Source organism: Larus michahellis, chromosome 4 (assembly GCF_964199755.1).
Source record: "Larus michahellis chromosome 4, bLarMic1.1, whole genome shotgun sequence".
NCBI classification, from domain to species: Eukaryota; Metazoa; Chordata; class Aves; order Charadriiformes; family Laridae; genus Larus; species Larus michahellis.
In genome coordinates, this window is record NC_133899.1 from 74,294,748 (window position 1) to 74,318,442 (window position 23,695).

At 43.1% G+C, this 23,695-nt stretch overlaps 1 protein-coding gene across 11 annotated transcripts in view; it reads left to right on the forward strand.

Moving 5' to 3' along the window:
• TSPAN4 (tetraspanin 4) overlaps positions 1–23,695 on the forward strand; it is a 457,483-nt gene that overhangs the window by 506 nt on the left and 433,282 nt on the right. The window contains exon 1 of one of the 11 annotated variants that reach the window (XM_074585634.1): positions 4,152–4,222. The exons of the other annotated variants lie outside the window; for them this stretch is intronic. The gene's annotated coding sequence lies outside the window, so the exon portion shown is untranslated. Of the gene's footprint in view, positions 1–4,151; positions 4,223–23,695 lie in introns of those variants that run through there. 11 annotated transcript variants of the gene reach the window in all.

The following is a 23,695-nucleotide window of genomic DNA, read 5'->3' on the forward strand; positions in this document are numbered from 1 at the left end:
AGGGAAGGCGTGAGGGGATCCGTAGGGGGAGCGGGGGGCGGCGGTTGGGACCCCCCTCCCCAGCGGTCGGCTCGCGGCGGCCGTTGGGACCCCCCTCCCCAGCGGTCGGCTCGCGGCGGCCGTTGGGACCCCCCTCCCCAGCGGTCGGCTCGCGGCGGCGGTTGTTGCAGTGTCGCGTCTTCTCTGGAGCAGCGGCGCCGCCGCCCCTTTCGGGGCTATTTCCCCGCGGCTGTTCGCGCTCCCTCAGGCGGGGGAAGGCAGGAGCGGCTGCCGGCCGGCTTTGTACCCCGCTCCGCCTTCCCGCCGCGCGTCCCGAGGGGTTTTTTCGTTGCTGTGGACAGTGTTTATGTCTTTGAAGGCGAACCTGCCCTCCAGTCAAGTTGTGGGCGCCGTCGTGGCCGCAGGTTTGCCGAGAGTTGTTAAAACTCGGGTCGGATTGGACTTGACGCTTTCCTGTCCCGTTTAACTTTTCGCGTTGCTCCGTCTTGCTGCGACCTGTGTACGGCTAAAATAAAAAGGAAAGCCGTTCAGCAGAGCTACCCTTGAGGTATCGCCGGCTGTTCGGGTGCAGCGCCGCCGCATGAAAAGGAGCGTTTTCCCCGGTGTCTGAGGGGCGAGGGAAGTTCCCCTTACTCGCGGGGCAGCGGCTGGTTGGAGGCAAACCAACTGATTTTACTGGCTACCCTAAGCCGGGGAGGTTTGGTAGCTGAGGGTAAATGCATCTTGAAATTGTTTACCTGTATTTCATTAATCTAAAGATTGGGGAAGCGTTAGGCCAGGCTATGTGTGCTTAGCAAAGGGAAGCACGCTGTGATGGCTACAAACTTTAGGGACAGACACGGCTGTTCTGGAGACTGCGATGAAGCATTAGTCGGAACACTGTCAGTCCTTATTGTTCTCTTGGTACAGCGTTAGCGTTATGTTAAGTGTCCTTGGGCAGAGCAGAAATTCTCCAAAAGTGTTTTATTTTCCTGCTAAAGTATCCGTGAGTTGATACAGTGCACAGCGCAGAGCCATTACTGTCAGGCATATAAATAATTGTGTCTTAATGCACAGCTTATGTTAATACGTCTTTCGTGACTATTTTTTGAACGACTGGATTATTGACCCTCTGCACAGAAATGCCAGACCTAACTTGAACCGTAAAAGAGCAAATAGTTTTGTTTTAACAAATAAGGGTTTGAGGTTGTTTGAAAGCATTTTTACAATTCTGATTGCTGGTGAAAATACAGTAATTTTTGCAGTCCCAGGAACAATTATACACAGTTGTGAATGGCGCGAATTGACTTGGCATGCATGGTAGATGAACCTCCCGCGATCTCTAGATTATTATCGTTATTGTTATCGTAGGCCAGCGGGAGCCAAACTCTGTCTTTTCTTTTTCTCCTTTGATATCTTTTTTTTTCTTTTTTCGGGGGTGGGGTGTGTGAGAATTTGGAGATTGTGCTTTGATGCATTTTCAGCACCAGGGCTCCAAAGTAATTTTCTTACTGAACTGTGCACTGAAAGGCATTTGTGTCTGGAGATGGAAATTTGCAATTGGGAGTGCGAAAGAGGGGCTGTCACAGGGGCTTCATGGCAGAGCCACATCATTAGATGTAGGTTTGTGTCTTATAGCTGCCTTGCAGAAATGTGCTTGCTTATTTCTTAAAAACAAAACTGAATTTCAACTTTCAGACCTAGTACTCATATCTGACTTTGCATAACATCTTTTTTTAAAAAAAAAATTTGCTCAGCTTGTTCTCACAGTATTACTTTAACTTTGTTACGTCTTTTCTGGATAACGTGCTTTAGCTGGGTGAATGGCTTAATGAACTAATACGTCTTTAATGGCTGTAGCTTCTTTGATCCTAGAAAATATAAGGATTTTTATGATCTATGACTTGGAGAGACTGCTACATACTGAGAACGTTCTCTGCTCAACTTCATGTATCCTCTGTTTAATCTGACCGTTTGCCAAACCGCAGAAGTCTGTTTAAAAGAGTTGGGAGGGATGTGCACACAGGTGACTTAGGAATCAGAGTCAGTGTTTTATGGACTGTAGCTCATAGGGGTGACTGCACAGTGAGCCATTTGTGGCATGCCACCTTTCAACTCCTCTTTTTCAGGTGAGCTGGGTACTGTGGGTACTGCTGACACTCAGCTGTTGCTGTTTAGTATTTAGTCAAATTTGGTCTCTTCAACCATCCTTCTGAAGAGAGATGAGGACTGGCAGAATTGGAGAATTTGGTCCCTTTAAGCATCCTTTGAAGAAGAATTGCAAGAATTGGAGCCCTATCTCCTAGAACTAATCCTAGAACTGCATGGGTCTTTCTCACAGTAAGTTCTTGTCACATTTCTGGTCTCTTGCCACCTTCAACAAGCAGCAGTCCCTGAACTGCTGATTCTTTGGGCCTTCAGACAGCCTGGTGGTTAGGAAACCCATCAGAGCACTCCTTAGCATTGAGTAGAAGAGACTTCCCTAGAACTTACTGAGTTGAAGTAAGTTTGAGAACTGTGGACTGCTTTTCTGATGTGTGTCTGGAGCAGCTTCTGTCATGTGAGGCTTTGTTGTGGGGCATTCGGATAATATATCCCACTTCTTGGTTAATCCAGTACAGGACTTCTTCCTGTGATCTGAACAACTTTTGAAAGCTGATGTTCTATCTCAGTGTCACTGTTGGGTTGAGGCTCGTTCTTGGCATTTTTTTTTTTGGTGGATTTAGACCTACAAAACGCAGCTAGGCATGGCCCCTCCATGGCATTGTTAGTGATGAGTACTGAAATCCTAGACTGGTGACTAAGGAGTAGATCCTGCTTCCTGTTTTCCCATCCAGAAAATATAAGGGAAAATATTGCTGTTTGTTCTAAAAACAACCCCCAAAAGAAGTCAGTTAAGTGACCTGACTGACTGAACTACTCTTAAAATACTTTATAGCTTGAGTGGCCATATGACCTCCTGCAGCTTATGCTGGCAGACTGTGTCTTTTGTGACCTTGTCTCTGTAATTAGGGCTGTAGGAAGGAGTCGTGGGATCTCTGCTGTAGTACTGGTAGCGTGAGAAACCAGTGGCTGAGAATTTTTTGTTTTGTTTTGTGGGTTGCAGTAGGTCAGTTTAGGTGTGCACCCTGATGAGTCTGGAGACTTTTCACCTTACACTGCTTCTCCCATCTGTGGTTGTTCCCCTTCTTCTGACTTCCTTGTTTCTGCATACATGTAGATAATTGCCAGAACTGAAGACTTGGGTCTTTTACGATCTGATTTGCCAGTTGGGTGGCAGTTGTATTCAAGGGTACTGAATTGTTATTTAAATCCAGGACCTTTTAGAAGAACTCTTCAGTGAAGGATTGTTTTGGTACTATTGGTCATGATTTGTAACCTTCTATAAACCTGTGGATAGTCCTGTTGGCTCTGTTTGGAGTTAAAAGCTCAGTTTCCGGTTGCTTTCTGTGGTTATTTAGAGAAAGAACGTTATCAATTTTCACTCCATCTCTGACTAACACCTCAGAATCACGTACATGACTGCAACAGTTCATGGTACCGTATTCAGTGGTGTACTCCTCAGATCTCAACAAAGATGGAGAGAGAAGAACTCTAAGAGAAAGAGACTTGCATGAATCTTGAAATGAGTGATTAAATAGGACATTAGTCAGGAACTGAAATGTGACATGGAAAACTTAATGAATAAATATGTAGCAGTCGAGAGCCAGGCTGAGAGGGGAAGATTAAAAAAACAAAAAAGGCAAGATGAAGCTTGGCTGCTGTTTTCTCAGGCATATTCTCCACATCTCCAAGTCTATTAAATCCTGCAAATTTACTGTTGGGCTTTCTCTAGTCCTAGTTAACTACTCAAAAGTGTGTCATTCATCCCGTTCCACAACAGGGAAAGAAAAGTGGCTCCCTCTGGAGCTGGCTAGTGTGACTTTGGAATGACTTCCATCCTTTCCTTCTAAAGCTTGTAGGCTCAAGGAGCAAAGGCTAGGCTGGAATCTTGATTTGTTTTCCCCTTGATTTTTTTGGGTGGGTGGCTTTCTGCCCCATTATGTGCCCCACCCATGCAACTGGATATAGCTTTATATGTGATGGTAGGGAGGTGGAGAAAGTGAAGAAGGAGAGGCAGGAATGATGGAAGGAGGAAAGATTTGTCTACTCTGTAGAGCTTTGCATTGTTTAGTTGCCCTGCATGCTGTTTAATAGCTGCTCAGGCCCCTGGATTTAGTGAAACAAATACAGAAGCTGCTAAGTAAGTAGAAATGAAGAGAAACCTCTCTAAGCTGGGGATGTGACTGCAGCTTCACTGTAATACCAGACAAGCTTGATGCTGCTGATTTCATTAAAAGCAACATTTGGGGCCTCAAAGCAGGGTTTAATACTTGCTATATATTTTTTTAAATATGCTGACCTTATCTGGTAAGCCTGTAATATTTGTTGCAATGAAGAGCAGCTGCTGCATAAATACATATATAATATCAGTTGCCAATTCTGAAAGCTGTGCTGAAACTGTGACTTGTTTGAAGTGGGGTTGTTATTAAAAGGCAGGTGGCAGGATGTTTATTTTACACCTTGTTAATTGCTTGTTTTTCCTGCTGTAATTGGCTTCCTAATGGGGGCAAAATGCACTTGGTTTTGCACACAAAGCTTCATTAGTGACAGCCAATGGAAAGGATTCAGAGGGTGGGATTTATATGAAATATATATATTGAGTAACAGATGTCTATGCTAAATAGAGTGTGTGAGGAAGTCCCATAGATGCGTCCAAATATGCAAATGTTTTTCCATAAAACCATTTAAGGTGTCCTTGTGTTAGATGTAAAGATCACTGCCTGTTACTTGAGATGAGGGCAGAGATTTTATCTTGTTATTTTTGTGGGGCAGAGACTTTGCTCTGCTTCAGTGGACAGGAGTTAGGATGCTGGGATGGTGCTCTATACTTGGGACTCTGACAGGGTTCGTGTATTCATAAAGATATCTTTAATGATCTCTGTGACATAGCTAGAAATTGCTCCTGCTAACAAACTGAGAGGAGATGGTGAGCAGTGGTGGTGTTCAGCAAGTTTCTAGTATTTATGGAGCCTTCCCTGCTGCTTGAGTGCTATTTCAGGTGTCCCCCCCCATTTGCACTGGGCCCTTGGAGGCAGGGCACTGCTACAGAGAAGCATAGCTGGACCATTTTCAGAGTGATCCTGGTTGTGCTTAGAAGTGAGAGCTGAGGTGTTCTGGCTAGGGATGGGTGCTGCACAAAGGCAGTTTTTGTTTTAATAGTGGCCTTTTTTACGTGGTGTAAGGTTCCTTAGTATAAGGGGCTAGTCAAGAATTGTCTGTTGATGGTCATGTCATCATAATGATCATCAGACACCATTGTGTCTGATGCCGTGAATAGAGTTTTGTGCTGTTTGGTTTAATATGCAATTGTACCTGCAGAGGTTACTGTAGGTGGCAGGTGAGTGTAGTTTTGTGTATGTATGTGTACATATATACATATATGTATTTGTATACAAAATTAATAATGCAAAGGTAACATAGCCCTTCATGGAAATGGCTTATCATCCTTAACTCCTCCTACTGCATCTCTTTTTTAAATTTATCTTTTATTTAAAAAGCACTGAGAAGGGATTGGAAAAAACACCCATCTACTTCCTCACTTCTCTGCTTCCTCAGATGTCAGTATTTAACTAGTTTGATACTGGTTTTATCTGTCATATTTCAGTAAGGTCACTTCAAGGCAAAAGAATAATGTTTGCCAGTCTTGGATTGACATATTTTATAAGAAAAAGCCTTTATTACATGAATATATCAGCCTAATTGACTGTTTCATGTTGGGTAGGGGGGAGAGTAATATCCTGAGGCAGCATTTTAATCAGAAAGATCACAGGAGCTGCCCATCAGCTCTGCTTTTCCATGCAAGTGTCCTCAGATGACAAAATAATCCCCTTCCTTGGGATAATGCTTTTCATTTCTGTAGAATCTTTCCTTACAGAGTAAAGGATAGACTGTGAAGTTGAGGTGAGGCCAGAACTTGTCAATTGAAGTGAGGAGCCCCAAGGTATTGTCCTTCCATGGTGAAAGCAATATGTGCATTCCCATTGAGCTCATGGATGTGCTTTTGGCTCTGATGTACTTCCTGTCTGTCCGGATGCTTTTTTCTCTGGGTGTATAAGCAGGTCCTCTCCCATTAAGATTTATCTCTATTTGAAGAGGCTGTAGCAAGCCAGTCCTCTTATAGTAGTTCGCCCTGGCATCTATGAGTCTCTGAACTCCAATGAAAAGGAATGTTTTGGTTTTTTTCTAACTTATTTTTGAAGTTTTATTTCTGTTGCTCTCATAAGTGATGATGGATGTATTTGGAACAAGAATTAAAGAGCAGGCTCTGCTGAAGGCTGTCCGTTGGGCCTTTTGGGGATGCTTATGTCTGTATTTAAACTTGATGCCTGGGCTTTTCCTTCCATTTGTCTTCTGGCCAGTCTTTCATCCTGCAAGCCTTCATGGGAGTGGGAATAAAAGATGGTGATGGTGGTTATAAGTAGGAGCAAAGATCCATCTTGCTGAGTATCTTGTCTCTGATGGTGGCCAGTAACGGCTTCTTAAGGAAGCAGGTAAGCTTAAAGCAAGTGTGCAGTAGTAATACAGTGAGATGCTTGCATTTTATGTTTCATGAAAGTCTGCAGCTGTAGTCTTGTTCCAGAATTGACCAGGTAGGAAAGAAAATGCAGTTTTTCTGATTAAAACGGCTTACTCGGCTTGAGCATGGCAACCTGCTGTGTCCAGATTAAGGTCCTGTATGGAAGCTGGATGTCCTAAATCAGCTCCAAAGCTACCCCGGCTATGTGCTGTGCCCTGGTGAAAGACAGCTATTTCTGGGAAAGTCCATGTTGGTGTGCACAGCCTGAGACCTTCCACTGTACAGGGCTTCCAGCGTGGTCATGGGGAGAACAGTCAACGCAGAGGATATCATGTTACCACTCAGATGAGTGGGCTGCTGTGCACCTATCATTTTGCTATCCACAGGGAACATTCCATTGCTTTGTTTATTGAGCTGCTGTTTTTAAAATTAAAAACAGCCAAATGTTTTATAAAATATTAAGAGGCACTGCTTTAGCGTCTCTCATCAGATTAAGTATGTCACTTTGTGTGTCCTTAGGGTGATGAAGCCAATCAGCTTGGTTGTTCTCTCACCTTAAGGATGCATTAAGGTGACATGCTTCATCTCACAAGGGATGCTGAAGCTATCACACTGCAGAACTGGTAACCATAGGGGTCCTGCACTTTAACTGTGGATTCTCAAATGAAATTTTGCAGAAGCAAAACAGTTTGCTTTGTACGAGTGAATTCCTTTTTGTTAGAGAAGCGCTTCTGGAAAAAAATACTGAGGTAATACAGTGGTAGACACATGCACAGTGACTGCTCTGCAGGAAAGGAAGAAATTACGGCATGTTTTGTATGAAAGACTAGGAACTGTTTCAGTGGGTAAAGGGGGAGATGCCTGTACATCCTCAAACATTCTTTATGAATATGGATTTTAAAGCGGTTTTGCTTGCAGGTGAATTTCTCTTTCATTCAAGAGCCAGTTACAGCATTTTAATCACAACACAGTGGCACTGGAGTAGCTGAGGGTTGGGGAACTGTGGGGTGCAGTAGCCTCAGGACTAGAAAGTTGAGGAAGGGGCTTTAGCTTGCTGCAGAGAAGCCCTGAGGCCTGCACATTGGTGAAACACAGTATGTTGGAGCTGGCACCGCATTGTCGAGATCTAGCTTTCACTGAGTTTTCCATCATCTCTTGCCTCTACCCGTCAGTTCTAGCACTCTTCAGCATGTTTATAGTACTTGAGAATGCTGCAACATACCGGGTTAAATAATCATGAAGTTTTAATAAACTCGAGATACAAGACTAACTTGACTTCTGAACGTCCTGGTTGTTTTCGGTTATGTTGCCTCTTTACACTCAGTAAATAATGGCACACGTGGCACGTTACTCTTGCATTCCCACTGCGCACAGCTAAATCACACACGCGTGCACATCAGGGAGCAGTTATTCAGGAGTCTGTTCTGAAGGGCAGCAGTTCCTTTGTCTGATCTGATATGCTGCTGCTGCTTTGCTTGGTGGTGGTGTGAGGGAATAATAAAGTAAAGCCTTCAATCATATGACCTGATCAGAGAGGGTTGTCTGTAGTGATTGATAAATCCTTTTGGAACAATAGGCTGCTTGAGCTGTGCCCAGGGACTGATGGGTTTGGTTGAGGTTTTGCATTCATTTTTGGCCTAAGTAAAAAGAACATCGAGATCAAGGCTGCAGTTTTGTTTGCAGCTTGCTTTCAAATCCCTGCCTGATCTAAAATGGTACTTAACTATATATACTTCTGCTCTCCCCAAAGCTGTTTGGAGAGCATTTTCCCCATCTCCATTAGGATATGCTGAGTATTTTGAGGACTCACAAATTACTTTGATCCGTTAAATTGGCGCTCTCTCAAGGAGGCATAAAAGAAAGACATCTTTCCACCTTGCATCCCCCTGGCCTGATGAGTGGCATGCTGAGCGAATGGACATGGCTTCTCTTTCCTGGGACATCCCCCCGGACAGGGCTTTTTCCTGCAGGTCTCTTGTATGACCTTGTCAAGCTGCTTCACTTCTTTTCTTGATTTATGACATTTGCCATTCTCCATAGAGAAGCTAAAAAGCTTGATATTAAAGGAAGTTCTTGTATTCTGAAAGATAGCTTTTTCTGTTTGTATTGAGAAACCTCTGAAGATGAATGCCTGTATGTGTGTGCGTGGATTCTGCTTAGCTCTATAATAACTGAATTGTGCAGTGGTTTATCTGTTATGTGGGTGAATGTTAGCCATGCACAGTGTTACACAAAGGATGCCACCTGTTTTCATCTGGGCCAGAGGTGTATTTGGATGCATTTGCATTTCTGCAAAGGAGATGTATTTTTCTGCTTCTCTATTGAGCAACATCCCCAGTGCATGGGGTCGGTTTAAAGCAGAGGTGCTTGTTGTTCTTAAAATGCATGCTGAACAAATACACTTTCCCTTCTATCCTGCAGAACAAAATGGTATGTGGGTGAAAAAATGGCTTTCCCATGTGTGTGCAGCTACTTCACAGACCAAGGAAGGGTTTGTGGCGCTCAGAAGAGCTATTGCTGCTGTAGAGAAGTGTCAGTTCGATGCCCTCTTTCAAGGATTCCTATTTTCAGCCACAGTGGTAGTGGGCTAGGGCTGTGCTGCAGTGCTCTGCCTGTACTGCTACTGGTGCTTAGGCATTCTGCCTTTGTCAGAGTGAATCAGGACATTTGGAGGAAAGGGACCATGGGATGACTAGGACTTTTCTGTCACACACACAAGAAAATTTCTTACTTGAAGAATGGATAATAGAATGGCTTATACCAGAAAACAAGAACTGCCCCAAAGATCCTGCTCCTCTGCTAGAGGTGAGGACACAGAGCTACGCTCAGAAGTAGAAGAGATTTCTTCATCTAGATGCAGTGGTAGGCTTAAGAAGCATTTGTTTTCTCAAAGTAGTCTGTGATCTCTTACTGTTCTATTGGGGTTTTATGTTTCTTTGCTCTCTCTGTCAGTAAATGACCATTTCATTTTGGCAGTGCCCTACTGTTTAAATTATGGCTAGAGCCAGTTTGTTGTGGACCTGTTTAGCATCAGTTTTATTGCTTGCCTGCATTCCTGCTTTGCTGGGGGATTGTCATTGCGGTGCCTTTTGGGTATCCTCTTTGCTGTCAACTGGCCCGACTCCTAGGGCTTGAAAAGCTGTTTGGGGATTCCTCTGGGAGCCTAAGGGAGTTATTGGAAAGAAGTCAAATTCTCATAAGTTCCTGAGAAAGCTGTCATAAGCCTTGTGGCTGCTGGGTTATTGCCAAATCCTTTATTCATGGGACCCATGATGAGCCATTGCTAGACAATAATGGTTTCAGGTTCTTTTATTATGAAAGGAGAACCAGTTGTGGACTATTGTTTCAGTCAATGTAAGAACACACAAGATTCTCTATATCAAAGCATTCACAGCTTAATAAGCCTTGTTTTCTTGCCTCCCCCCCCGCCCACCCCCCACCCCGGTTCTTTCTCTATGTATCCAGTGTACCTGTTGCAGATTCATCCTAGCAATAATTCATCCAAAGTCAGACTGCTTTTGCACCCTGTGGCTTTTGGCAACTGGAAGCCACATTTATTGTGCACAGTATTGACTCTGACGGCAAGTGCTGCTGTGAGTGAGCCAATGGTCCCTTACTGCTGCCTAAGTTACTTGTTACAGAGAGAAAAAATGGCTTTGAAGACCCCTCCTCATGGTATTCCCTTAGTGTATGCATAACTATATACACACAGAGTGTATGTATTAACACTGCCTTTGCCTGTTGGTGATTATTTCTGTTGGACAGGCTTTTGTATAAGTTGCAGAGTTGGCTCTGACCCTGCATATTTGCCCCACATCCTCAAAGGATTTGGTAGTTTGTTGTCCCCTTATCTGCCTCTGCAGTGAAAGGGGTGAAAGTCAGAACTAGCTTATTTGCCTCATGGTGTTCCCTTTTTTTGCTCTTGGCTCATAGCTTTGTCCTGCTTCGTGGTGGACAGTGTTTGATACAAACAAATTTTGAATAGCTAGTGGCGAAGTTTCCATTTCCCATGGGAGGGTGCTACTCTACCCTAAGAGCTTTCATTCTGTGGATGTCTGTCTTGGTGCAGTCTTATTCTGTTTTTAGTCTAGTCCAATAAATGCTGACCAACACTAACTACACTCTAACCAACTACTTAGTAAAAAAATGGGTGAATTAAAAAGTTATCCAGAATAGTATTGAAATGTCAAGAATGTGCATTCAAAGTCATTTCAAATACTTAAATTTAAAATGAAATGTATTGGTGCATTGAAATTGTTTGATATGTCTCTCTGTTAGGGACTGAGCTGGGATGGAATCCAAACCAAACCATGCGAGATCCCTGGAGGGAAAAGTGCAATGCAAATTGGAGGTAGAAAAGTCAGTCTGAGCTTTGGTTTGGCTTTGTCTTTGCAGTCTCTGAATGTGTGCCAGCTATGGATGAACAGCAGTAGGACAAATACTTAGGTGCTGCTGTACAGCCTATGGAAGCTTTTATTCAGTGGCATGCATTACAGATTTCATACCAGATCTGAAAAATTGTGTTTCCGTCGGAACCAACGCTACTTAATTTCAGCACAGTTTTCTGCCAGCCCTGGAATGTGTCTGCATTTGCTTGCAGAGAGATTGCTCGGATGCAGGGCTTGGATCTGTCTATTTCTCTCTTTTCTTGGCTTGTCTTCTGCAGATATAATAATAGTAATAATAAAAAGCCTCAGAAAAATCCCCTCCAAAATGTTGCTATTGCAGCTGATATATTGATGATTTTAGCAGTCATTTCAGCATTTCAGTTTGTGTTTGGGGGTGTGTAGGTTTTTTTTGTTGTTGTTTGGTTTTTTTTTTTTATTTGGAACATCTCATCTTGATTTGACGTATTTGAAGATTTACATATGATAGCACTACAGAGGAGCTAAGCATTTGGTCAGCTGCAAGGATATTGGCAAACAAGTTGGGGGACGTGTCTGAGCTACAATTTGGAAGAGCTGGGGTGTAAGGGAGTGACTGAAAGCTGGCAATATTGGGGGAAAAAGAAGCTTTTCTGAAATCTGATATGCCAAGCTGTCTCATTGTTTACTAAGTCTGAAGGGTCAGAGTGGACGGTAGAAATTTGAGGGACTGGAAAAGGAAGAAGTCACAGAGGATGCAAAAAGTCAGGCTGGTATTTAGCACCTGTGTGTGTAAGTGCATGCGTGTGTGGAGATGATGAGAGCAGTGTGTGACTGTTAGTAGTTTCTGGATTTACTGTAGAACAGTTTGCATAACCACACGCTCGCAGAAAGTTGCTGCTCACTAGTCTGGCCGTGACTTCTAGTAGCCTATGAGCCTTAATATCAGCAAGGATAATTGGATTGCGATGTATCTGGTACTGTTTACACAGCGCTTGGCCTGCAGCTTGGGCTGAGTGGCATGGACTGGACTGGGTGTAACAAGGAGGAGATGATGTCAATAGGGTGGGAAAATCCTCTTGTGACTTTATAGGGCAGATTGCTGTGGAAATATGAGGGAATGGGGAGTTGAAAGTCATGAAGGAAATCAAAACAGGGTTTTACTTTGATGTCGTAGCACATGGGTGATGGGGATTGAAGGCTGAAGATCCTGACTGTAGATGGTTCCGTTTATCTTCAGAAATCAAAGGTCTCTCTTGAAAGGTTTCCTTCTAAGATAGGGTGGGCATAATATGCATACTGTGTTATGACTGTATGATGTACACATGTAAAATTGCCTTTCACAGTGTCCTGCTGCTGCAGAGTGGATCAGACTGGCTCTCCTTCTCTGTTTATGCCAATGAAAATAAATTTCCCCATTATAACTTGTGAGGAAGGCAGCATTCTGTAATCCTGTGTATAAGGCCACCGGCCAACAGTGTCAAAAATAAAGCCAGCCCTTCCTGTGGTGTTGGATGCTGCTTCTAGGCAGGTTGCAGAGCCAGCTGGGCAGGGAGGCAGTGAAGCTGTCACTTCTGTAACTTTCTTACTTATGTCTGCTGAAAAACAGTACGTGTTTTTCTTGCCCCTTTCTTCTCCCCTCATCCCACAATTACTTAAGACAGCCCTGTTGCTTCTGTCAGGGGAGGTGCTGTTTTCTTTTGCAGCTCACAGAATGGGAGAAGAGGCATTGCACATATGGTATTTTGTTCTAGACACTTTTTACACCCCTCCCATTTCATTTCAGATCTGTTTTTTTAAAAGCTTTGCAGAGCAAAAGATGAGGCTCTAATGACGCAGGAGGAGGGAGGGAGAAGGAACCTTTCCTCTTAATTTTTTGCTGCTTATATATGTCACTGATGAAGTAGAATGTGGTGTGAGTGTCAGTGTCTCTATGCACAGTGGTGCGGAGCAAGTGCCACAAATTTGAGTCATATGGGGCATTGCATGTCCAGGACTGAAGAAGAGGCAAATAGCGGAAGCTGGAGCTCTGAGCAGCTGAGAGAAGGGGGCTGCAGCTGACCTAGCTCTGTCCCCTACCTGTTTCTTCTTTTCTTCTTTCATTTTTTTGCCAATTCTGATAGCAGAACACACAAGAGCAGATAGTGTGATTTAAGGGGGCAAGCAGGATCCTGAATGCTGCGCTCTGCTTGAGAGAAGACCTCAGGCCATCCAAGCTTGCTTGTGCTCTCTCATTTCACACTAGCCATGTGCTGTTCTCAGTGATCAGCCTTGCCTGCTCTCTGTTTTCTCAGGTTTATACAGCTGCTCTGTCTGAGTTTTCCTGCAATATTTGGGATATTTTCCTCACTTCCTTTCTGTGTTCAGTACATCTTTAGGGTTAGGGGTGTTGGAATATGAAACCTCATACTGTTTTCTTTGTCACAAGTATGCCACGATCAGCTTGTATTCTGAGAACACCTACTGGTTATCAGTAATGTTCACCTGTAGGTCAAACCTCTGCTAAAAGATGGTGTGTTTTTTTTTTTTTTTTTTTTTTTGTGAGATGTAAGAAGTGAGGCAGAAAGTGAGGTGCCCAGCAAGTCAGTGAAAGGAGCTATGGCTTGAGTCCTGGTTGTGCTGCCATATTGTATTGACTGCCCTGTGTCCTGTTTGATGCCTTCGTTGTTTCTCCTGAGCATCTGAATTGATCCTTGGTTGAACACAAGTGAGTCATGGTAGTGTTTCTGAGTTACTGCTGCTGCAGCATTTCTGAGCTTTCTGTCAGGGAATGAAACTATTCTTAAGTCTCTTATGGTAGAATGATCACAGTAAGGTCACCCGTTCATGCACTTGACCTATTACTTTTCCCTGATGTTTGTCCCTTGCTACAATATAGTTGCTATTTCCAGAAAAGCACTGTTTCCTTTGAAAAATGACAATTCTAGAAAAAACCCCAAGTTTTCTTTGATGGAACTTGACTGAAGGTTGCATTTGTCTTTGTGCACGTGGTATGGGTTGTAAACAAAGTTTTTCCTTGCTGTTTTCCAGAAGGAGCCACAAAGAAGCTTAAAATATGCATTTCTTTGTCTCTCTGGAGATTACTGTACTTTCACCATTTATTTTCATCTGAATTGAGCATTGCTTCTCAGATTTAATGACAGTGCCAAGGAAGGGAGCATGATATTAATCCTGTTTAGTTGGCCCTGTGTAATCCAGCTGTTCCTAATACACTTTGGCTTGGATTCATGCCACTTAATTGAAGGGTCTAAAATAAGAGGTGGAGAGATGTTTTTGTCTAAATGATGACTTCCATTTTAGTGGGTAAAGGTGTCCATCTCTCTCCATTGACCTTTGAGGAAGCTATGATGATCCACCTAACTTGGGTATTTCATGAATACCTAAAGCTGGGTCGGATGGAGTCAAGCCTAGTGTTGGAGAGGCCATGCAATGCATGGGAGACCCATTGTGCACGCCACCTTTTTGCAGCTTTGCTGCTGCTTGGGTTTAAAGGAAACTCTTTCTTATAGTTTTGTAGAGCTGTTAAAAGCTTGATTCAAGTTGGATCTATTTTCCTTCTCTCTCTTTCTAGTATAGAGTCTGGTCTTATGCTGCTAGTAATGTGAAGGGTGATGCCTTACTTTTGTTTTGCACATCTCTCTTGATCTTGAGTTGTTGTGGGTCATTAAGTCTCCTTTTAGCCAGGAAGTGTAGCTGCTGCTGGCAAGGGTAGCAGGTCAACAAGGAGCATTTAGCTGCTACTTGACCTTCAGCGTGGCATAGCACTTACCCTGTCTCGACTGCAGGTAATGGTTACCCAAACTCAGCCAGAGATCTCAAATAAGGCAGAGCCTTGCCTGCAAGAACTTTCTCAGGAGTGGCAGAGCACAGGAAGGGCCAGAGGACGTCGTGACATCTACAGGCGCAAGATAAAGCTTAGTGTGAAACCTTGCAGATTCCTCCTTTCTCTGAAGTTTCTTGCTGTTTGTCACTCATTCAGAATCAGGTCTCTCTCCGAGACCTCCCTGTCCACTCCCACCCCGGGTCTGAGGTGAGCAGAGTAGTCAGTCTGAGGTTGTACTAAATAAATGAACTGGGAGACAGTTCTCCCTAACCTTCTAATTAATTATACGTGCTTGTGATGTAACGATTCAACCACTGGGTGTCTCTGGACTGTGCGGATCTCCAGGCAACATCTAGTCCCTGGAAAGCTGCCACTCTGGTTATGCTTGTTTTAGGCTGCAGTTTGTGGCCGCTGTTTTGTTCTTGTTTTGATTGTTTTGAAGGACGTCGTGTTCCCTTCTAAGTTGGATGCTCAGAATGTGGCTTCCCTGCTCTTGAAAGTGGAGTGGGGTGTCACTGTGGGTTGCAAGTAGTACCTGTCTTGTCCCATTCAAAAGGCAGCGAATTCCCTAGCCTGATCTTGCTTTACTGCTGTTTCTAAACACCATACCTCTCTTGTTGCACTGAGCTGTGCGGAAAGTCTAAGGGAGAAGAACATTAGCACAGCAGCTTTGCTACCTCTCCCTAAATGATTGACTTTTTTCTTTTTCCCTTAGCTATGACAAGCTTACTCTTGCATGCACATTCAGGTAGATAATTAATCTGTCTCTCAACAGGACTCTGCTAGCCACAGTATTTTCTTCAATTCCGTGGAAAGAGTTACTTTTTCATTATGATGTTGGAAGGGTGTAAGGCAGCCTATTCTCTACTTCAAAAATGCCATGATAGAAGGTAAAGCTTTCGTAAAACATGCCTGGCTGAATTTACACACTTAAGTATCTGAACTGTGGCTAACATCTTTTGAAAGAGAAGGAAAGAACACAGCTTTAATAGCCAGCATTTTGTGTTTGGATGGTTAATCAGTAGTATTTTCAGTAGTTAATCAGTAGTATAGAAAAATAATTCCTTCATAGATTTAGGCCAGAAAAAAACCCCAAATATGAATGTCTATTGCTGTAGGGTAGTTCTCCCCTTCTTTCCATCTTAGAACCACTTAGGAGTGTTGACATCTCAGTGGTTCGCAGGTGATGGTATCTGTATTGTAGCTTGCTTTGCTGTTATTAGCTTACCTGATGGAAGATTTGCAGTGTAATAGCTGGTGAAACAGCTGACTCATATCATAAGCTCTTTCCTGCTGACATGGCTTTGAGTAGTTATGCTGAATTCAGTTAAATAGGTGAATTTGCCAGCAGCTGGATACCTTGTTTGATTCCATCACATACTTGTGTGCTGACACGCTGAAGTCACAGACTTCAGTACACCTTTATGGTGCATAAATGGTAAGGTAGAATTTTGCTGGACTCAAGCTGGAATTTGAGCCTACTTGAGGTGGTATTGGTAAATTTTGAGAGTGGTCAGGATATTAATCACTCAGTGCTGTGCTTTGAGGGATGTCTGGTGGAACAAGCCCCATACCTGGGATTAAATGATTTTATAGATTTCTGGCAGTGATGAAAGAAGGTGGGTGTGTCATGTTCAAGACTGTATAATAGTAGTAATTTTTTTTTCTGAATTGGTTTGATGGCAGCACTCAACTACTGCAATGGATAGAAAAAAAACCACTGCAAGTCAGCTGCTGGATGATAACTTTCTATCCCGTGCAGAGCAGTATGCTTTACAGTTATATGGTAGCTGAAGGTTGTCTTGCTGTACAGACATAAAATAATTCTGGTCAGCTGCTTGGTGCCTTGTGTGCAGGGCTTAGGCTTGCAGCAATGTAAACTGGAGCACTGTTTGTAAATTAAGCACTTAGCTGTTGATGTGTGGGCAAGGGTCATGTTCATAGCTGGCCTTGACAAAGTTTCATTGCAAACTTGGTTGCAAGTTGATACGTAGAGAAGGGCATATTTTTTGGTTTGGGTAAATTACCTTAATTCTGGGTATATGGGAGGGGTGGTTCTGGCTTGCCCAGACCATTTGGATGTATGAGAGAGGTTGACAGTCTGTGGCAGAAGACCAGGAGTTGGGAATCATGACAATGCTGTCATTTACATACTATAGAGTCAGAAGAGGATGTCTGACCAAATAATACGGGGAACCCAGGGCTCTTGGAACAGTTAGGGTTGAAAACCATGAATGTGGCAGTTTCAAAAAGATGTTTTTAAATCTACACCTTTTCTTGCCTTGGAAACTTTCAACACTCAACCACATGCAGGCACTAATATGAGTTACAAGACTTGACATTGGTTTCTGTTTATTCCTCCTCCATTTTCAGTCTATAGAGGTTATTTCACTTCCATGGAGGCAGAAACTTATATTTTACTGGCACCAACGCATGTGGCTGTCTGCAGCTGTAATTGGGATGGAAGGGTTATGCTGCTGAAATTTCTTGTCGCCACTGTGTCTCAAATAAAGGGCCTGATTTGGCTGTTGGAAGGTGCAGTATAAACCTTTTGTGTTTAGGCAGTTGAAAATATCACAACAACAAAACATTCCTTGTGTCACTTGCCAAACCGATGGTAATGGAGTAGGAGCTGAAATAAACAGGTCTGTGTGGAAGTAACAGAGATAAATATCCACTCCTGAGGGGGTGAAAGAAAGGGGAACTCTGAAGGAATTTTCAAGGTATGGAAAATAAAGGTCCTGTATTGCTTATTCTCCTGTAATCTGGGTCCCTAATTAACAAAGTACTGACAAATCCATATTCAGAGAGGCATTTCCAAAGGGTTTCAAGTCTATGAAGGCACAGAGAGCAGCACTTCAAAGGGCTTTCAAAATGTGTGTGTGTAATACATCCCCTGTACCCACAGAGTCCATGGAGAATTTCCTCCTAGTCTCTTTCCTTGAATGCTTTGGCTCCGACATCTGTCTTGCATTGGTCTGGCTTAGCCAAGGCAGAGTAGCACGTGTCAAAGTATTCCTCTGAACTGAGGCTTTTGTGATATAACAGATCAAAAAAAGAGTGATGGGAAATGGTAATCAGAACAGGGTTGTTAGTAGGCCCAAATGACTGTGTAAACATGCAGATAAATAAGGAGGACTGCTGTACCAGTGGACAAGCCCACTGCTGTCTGGTGGCAAAATCACCCATGTGTTCAGCAGCTCAGGAGTTTGCACTGGGCTGGTGGAGGCAGACCCACGAGGCTGCTATACTTTGTGCAGATGTTCTGCATGAAATACACCGTAGAGATTTGAAGGTGTTACAGTGATTAACCAAATGAGAACTTGAATAACAAAATTATCCTGTAACGCTGCTTAGGCTTGGCAGAAGGAGAGGTGTTGGGGTGCTGCTGCAGTGCATTTCAGAGCTGTGGGAGTTTGTGACAGAGCAGAGCAGGTGTGAACACTCCAGATCATGACTAAGTGATGTCTGATGAAGACTGCTGTGTTACTCCGTTCCCTTAAATGTTTTCTTCCAAATCTAATTTGCCTCAATTATGTATTTTTTCTCTCTTATTTACAGCTATTGATGGCTTGTAGTTTTATGTCAGCCTGTTCCTGTTGCAGGCGTGAAGAGGAGGGAATCAGTCTTTGCTCTGCTGGTTATTGGAGACCCTGTAGCATTAAGACACTGCACAAGGGAAGAGAGCTCCTGTCCTCGGGAACGTCTCCTCTCAATGGAGGAAGATGGTCAGGGAGTGTCTGTAGCATTCTTGGAGCTGGGAATGGAGCCTGGGTCTCCTGAGCACTTAGTCCAGCCTCCCAGGTATTCATGGGTACAGAGGCTTGTGTGGCACTCTTTGTTGGTCTGTTGGTTTCCGATCTTTGGTGTGTTATATATTTTAGCTGTGCCTTTCTGGAAATAACTGTTCTGTTATGGCTATGTTCTGTTGTGGCTATTCGGCTTGAGAATTTTTGGACTTGGGTGTGCAAATAAATGGAAAAAAAATAAGCAAGACCTCAGGTTCCTAGTAGAAGCTGGGATTCTCTTCCTGATGCTTGTGAATGCCTGTGTATTGACTTGAAGTCTGGAGGAGGAAGGTTTACAAATGTCTTGCTTAAGTTTCCAAAATTGCCCCAGGCTGCATATTTGTCTGTTTTTTAAAAAAAAATGGCATTTCAATATTGGATTCCCATAAAAAGGGGCCATTAACGCAGCTGACATGTATTTTCCTTATACCATTTAATAGTTAGAGAAAACCAGAAAAGAGTAGGGTGAGGAAGACCTCATAAAGGATTTTTCTTGTCCTTTTGGCTTACAACCACTTCTTTTGAAAAGTACCAACAACTATTTTCTTAATCTATGTAGGTTTACTGACCACTGGTCAAGGCATTTGAAACAGGTAGCCCAAGTCATTAAGAATAGATGCTCCTGCATTACACTTACAATTGGGATTTTCTACTGCCTCTCAAAGGTATGTGTGTATCCATAGATAGGAGATAAGCTTGACATCTGGATAAAAAGAACGATACTTATTAAAAGAGGCTTTTCAGTCATTCTTATTTTCCTCTTCTAAAAATACATACGTAAAATCAACCACGTGCTTTTTTGGAGGCATTTATATTTTCAAAGGTGGATGTTTTTATTCAAGTGTGTAACTTAAGAAGTGCTCTGTTCTGGATCTAGCTGTTGTACAAAGTCTGTCCAGTAGAGAGTGAGGACTCTTGAAGACCTGACCTTTGAGCATGGAAATAGGTACCTGATTTTCAGTTAATTGTATAACACCCAATACTATACGTATGAGCACAAACACAGCCCCTTATGTATATGTAAAAATATTTTCCTACTAACTTTAAGCTTTGGATAATGTTAATGTTCATTCTTTTGTCTAGTTGGAATGCACACAGAAAACACTAGCATTTGCCTTAAAGCCCTTTTTGTCAGAATTTCCTATAAAGAACCCAAGCAATATATCTGGTTGGAGGACAGGGCATTGTATATTAGCGTATACATTTTTGTGCATGCTGAAGTGTTGCCTAATGCTGCAAGTAAAACGCTGGACTGGTGGCCAAAGATTTATCTTTCTTCAGCCTGATTTCTACTTAATGCATCTTCTTATTTCTAACCTGATTGTGTCCTTTAATGTGTTTCAAAACCAACTACTTCTATGTCCTAATAATGTAAATAATTCAAATGCCAATGAGGTAGAAAAATTAAAATATACTACTTGGTGTAATTTCTTTCAGTCACTTTTAAACAAGTATTTTGGAAGAGATACCAAGCCTTTTGTGTTTTGGGGGTTTTGAACAGATACTTAACTTCCGGGAATTAGGACAAGATTACTTGGGTTCAGGTTGGCCAGCATTGCTTTCTGCAGAGCATCTTGCATCTTCCAAGTGTGTAGTACTGGCCCTTTGCAACAAATCCAGCGTGAATTAGACAATGGGTTTCTGTGTGTGCACCAATGTTGGACAGTTAATTTGTATTAGGAGTGCATTTTTTGAAGCTAATTCTCCTGATTGTCCCACATTAGTGCACTTAAATTGGAATAATGGAGTAGTTTCCGAGTGTGTCTTTGATTTCTTTTTGGATAAAACTAAATTGTGAGCTGTGTTCCAGGGGCATATATGACACTCGTGGTCTAGTTCAAAGTACCCCATCCCAAAATGCTAATGATGTGGGTTATGGGTGCCCTTGGGAACATCTTATTTGCTTACAGGTTCGTTCCTGTTGGGCCGCATTTAGGCAGCTTATGTCTACTTCTGGTTGATGGGAATAACTTGGGTAAGGCTAGTGGTGCTCATCTGGGCTGTGCGTGTGATGGGCTACGTGAGGGGAAAGAAAGCGCTGTGAACAAGCAATGTGCAGAGCAAAAGTGGAAGGCATTCTGCTTACATACATACTTAAAACCAAGGAAGGCTGGGGGTACGAAGGCTAGCTACAGTCTTGACTGCAGTGACCATGAGATGGAGCTCAGGATCCTGAGTGTAGGAAACAAGACAAAAACCAGGATCATAATCCTAGACTTGAAGTGCCAGTAAACCTTCCTGGAGCTAAGCAGGGTTTTGGTTATATATATATTGAGCACCCAGAGAACATTAGACTAAAAACTAAATCGGCAAAACCTTTAACCTACTGGAGTATTAGTATGTTTATTTTTGTGTGTATTTCATAATTTTCTTGGGAACACTATTCTTTTACTAGTTTCTGCCACAAAAACCTGTTAGGACTTGGGACAAAGGATGTGCTTTACTGGGGTCATATGCATGTGAAAGAGGGTACAGACTCTAGCTGTTGCTAGGTTACCCTTATGTGCTCACATAGAAAAAGAAATCTTTATATGTTGGGAGTGTCATATGATAGGTCAAAATATTTCTTTTGCTACATGATGTCAGTCACTGCTATTGTGTAATGAGTAGATTCTACGGTTAATTCTTCATGTGATTTGCATTAGTTGAACTCACCTCTGAGTCAGTCTAATACATGCAAATCTTCCTTGATTCACACGCTGGAAGTGAATAATGCATTTTTCTTCTGGGAATTTACATTTCTTACGAACTACAATAGAAATAGCAGCAATTCTGAATAAAGCATATCTTTTTAATAAAAGAAATGTAAATTGGATGTCTTGTTCAAAACTTCTGAAATGTGTTATATAGAACATGTGTCATTCTCTGTCCTAGCTTCAATATGAATCAGCATAGGAATCCTGTTTTTAAGCATATGCCTTTATCACTGCTATTTGTGTCTCTATTCAGGAATTCAGACTAAGGCGAGGGCCAGCTTGCATCCTTTACCCCAGCAAGAAAATGCGACAGTGCATAGAAGGCAAAAAGTCTTACACAGTCTTGTCTCTGAATATTCTTTCATCACATGCTATTGTCCCTGAAAGTCTGTTCTGTGTAATCACTGGAAGACTTGCTAGAGGTTAATGTTTAACATTCAGGATATTGAGGAGCAGTCCTGTTCCCCCAGTTGAAACGAGCTGCTGTTCTCTCAGTGCAAGTCTCTTGCTTGCACTGTGTGGGGATAACTTGAATGTCTTCCAAAAGTAACTTTTCTTTGTCCATGTGTCTATCCTGAGTGATGTCCTGGGAGAAGCCTGTGATTTATCTGTGCAGTCCTGTAGCTTTTTTATTTTTGGTTTCAGCCCTGTGATGGTAGTATTGTGCCAGTTATTGCCTGCTTAAGTTAAAAGCTGCATTAGAAAATACCTATAGGTTATGCCATTGATAAAACAGTAGGTTTTACCTCCTCTGAGACTTCTGGACTTTTGTTCTGTTTATGGCCTTGATGTCTGTCTGGAGTCACTTGTGGTGCTGGGAGAGCAATAATGCAGCAGGCGCAAAACCGTTAAGTAACATGACTTTGTCTTACAAGGGTGTGTTTTAACTTTACTGTAGGCTGCACATCTTTTACTTTCCAGCCACTTCTAAATCAGGTGGTGTTTTCTTGCTCTCAGTAATACCATTTGGCTTTGAAATTCACCTGCTGCAAGGCTGAAGCTGTAAGTGAATCTCTTTGGAAACTATCATCCTTCTCTCGTTCTTGCTTAATGCATCTAATAAAATAGGAAATAAAACCCTGTCTAGGGAGCTGTATATGCTGGGGCTCTTGAGCATCAAACTTCTGCTTTTGCTTGTTGGACTCAGCTGAGGCTTTATGTGACCAGCATGGCTGAGTCAAGACCTGCTGGTCAAAACTAATGAGCAACAAGGAAATGCACAGGCAGTGGAAGCAGGGACAGGTATGCTGGGAAGAGTATAGGGAGATGCTGCCCACTTGTGTAGCGATGGGGTCAGGATGGCTAAGACGCAGCTGAAGTTGAACTTGGCAAGGGACGCAAAGAATAATAAGACGATGTCTACAGGTATGTCAGCCAGAAAAGGAAGGTCAAAGAAAGCGTACCTCCCAATGAGCAAGACTGGCAAACTGGTAACAACAGATGAGGAGAAGGCTGAGGTACTCAACAACATTTTTGCCTCAGTCTTCACTGGCAAACTCTCTCCCTACACCTCTTGAGGGGGTGGACTTCAAGGCAGGGACTGGGTGAGCAAAGTCCCTCCCACTGTAAGAGAGGATCAGGTTTGTGACCACCTGAGGAACCTGAACATACCTGAACAGAAGTCTATGGGACCTGACGAGATGCATCCCAGAGTCCTGAGGGAAATGGCTGATATAGTTGGCAAGCCACTCTCCATGGTATCTGAAAAGTCATGGCAGTGAGGTGAAGTCCCCGGTGAGTGGAAAAAGGGAAACATTGCACCTATTTTTAAAAAGGGTAGAAAGGAGGACCCAGGGAACTACTGACCTGTCAGCCTCACCTCTGGGCCTGGGAAGATCATGGAACCGATCCTCCTAGAAGCTATGCTAAGGCACATGGAGGACAGGGAGTTGATTTGAGGCAGCCTGCCTGGCTTCACCAAGGGAAAGTCATGCCTGATGAACTGAGTGGCCTTCTGTAATGGAATGACTACATCAGTGACAAGGGAAGAGCTACGGATGTCATCTATTTGGACTTCTGTAAGGCCTTTGATACAGCCCCCCCCTAAATTTGAGAGGTATGAATTTGGTGGGTGGACTGTGTGGTGGATGAGGAATTGGCTGGATGGTCACATCCAGAGGGTAGTGGTCAACAGCTTAATGTCCAGATGGAGATTGGTGACATGTGGTGTCCCTCAGGGGTCTGTATCAGGACCAGTACTGTTCAATATCTTCATCAGTGACACAGAGAATGGGATCAAGTGCACCCTCAGCAAGTTTGTGGACGACATCAAACTCAGTGGTGCAGTTGACACACTTGAGGGATGGGATGCCATCCAGAGGGACCTGGACAAGCTCAAGAAGTGGGCCCATGTGAACCTCATGAGATTCAACAAGGCCAAGTACAAGGTCCTGCACCTGGGTCAGGGCAACCCTTGGTACCAGTAC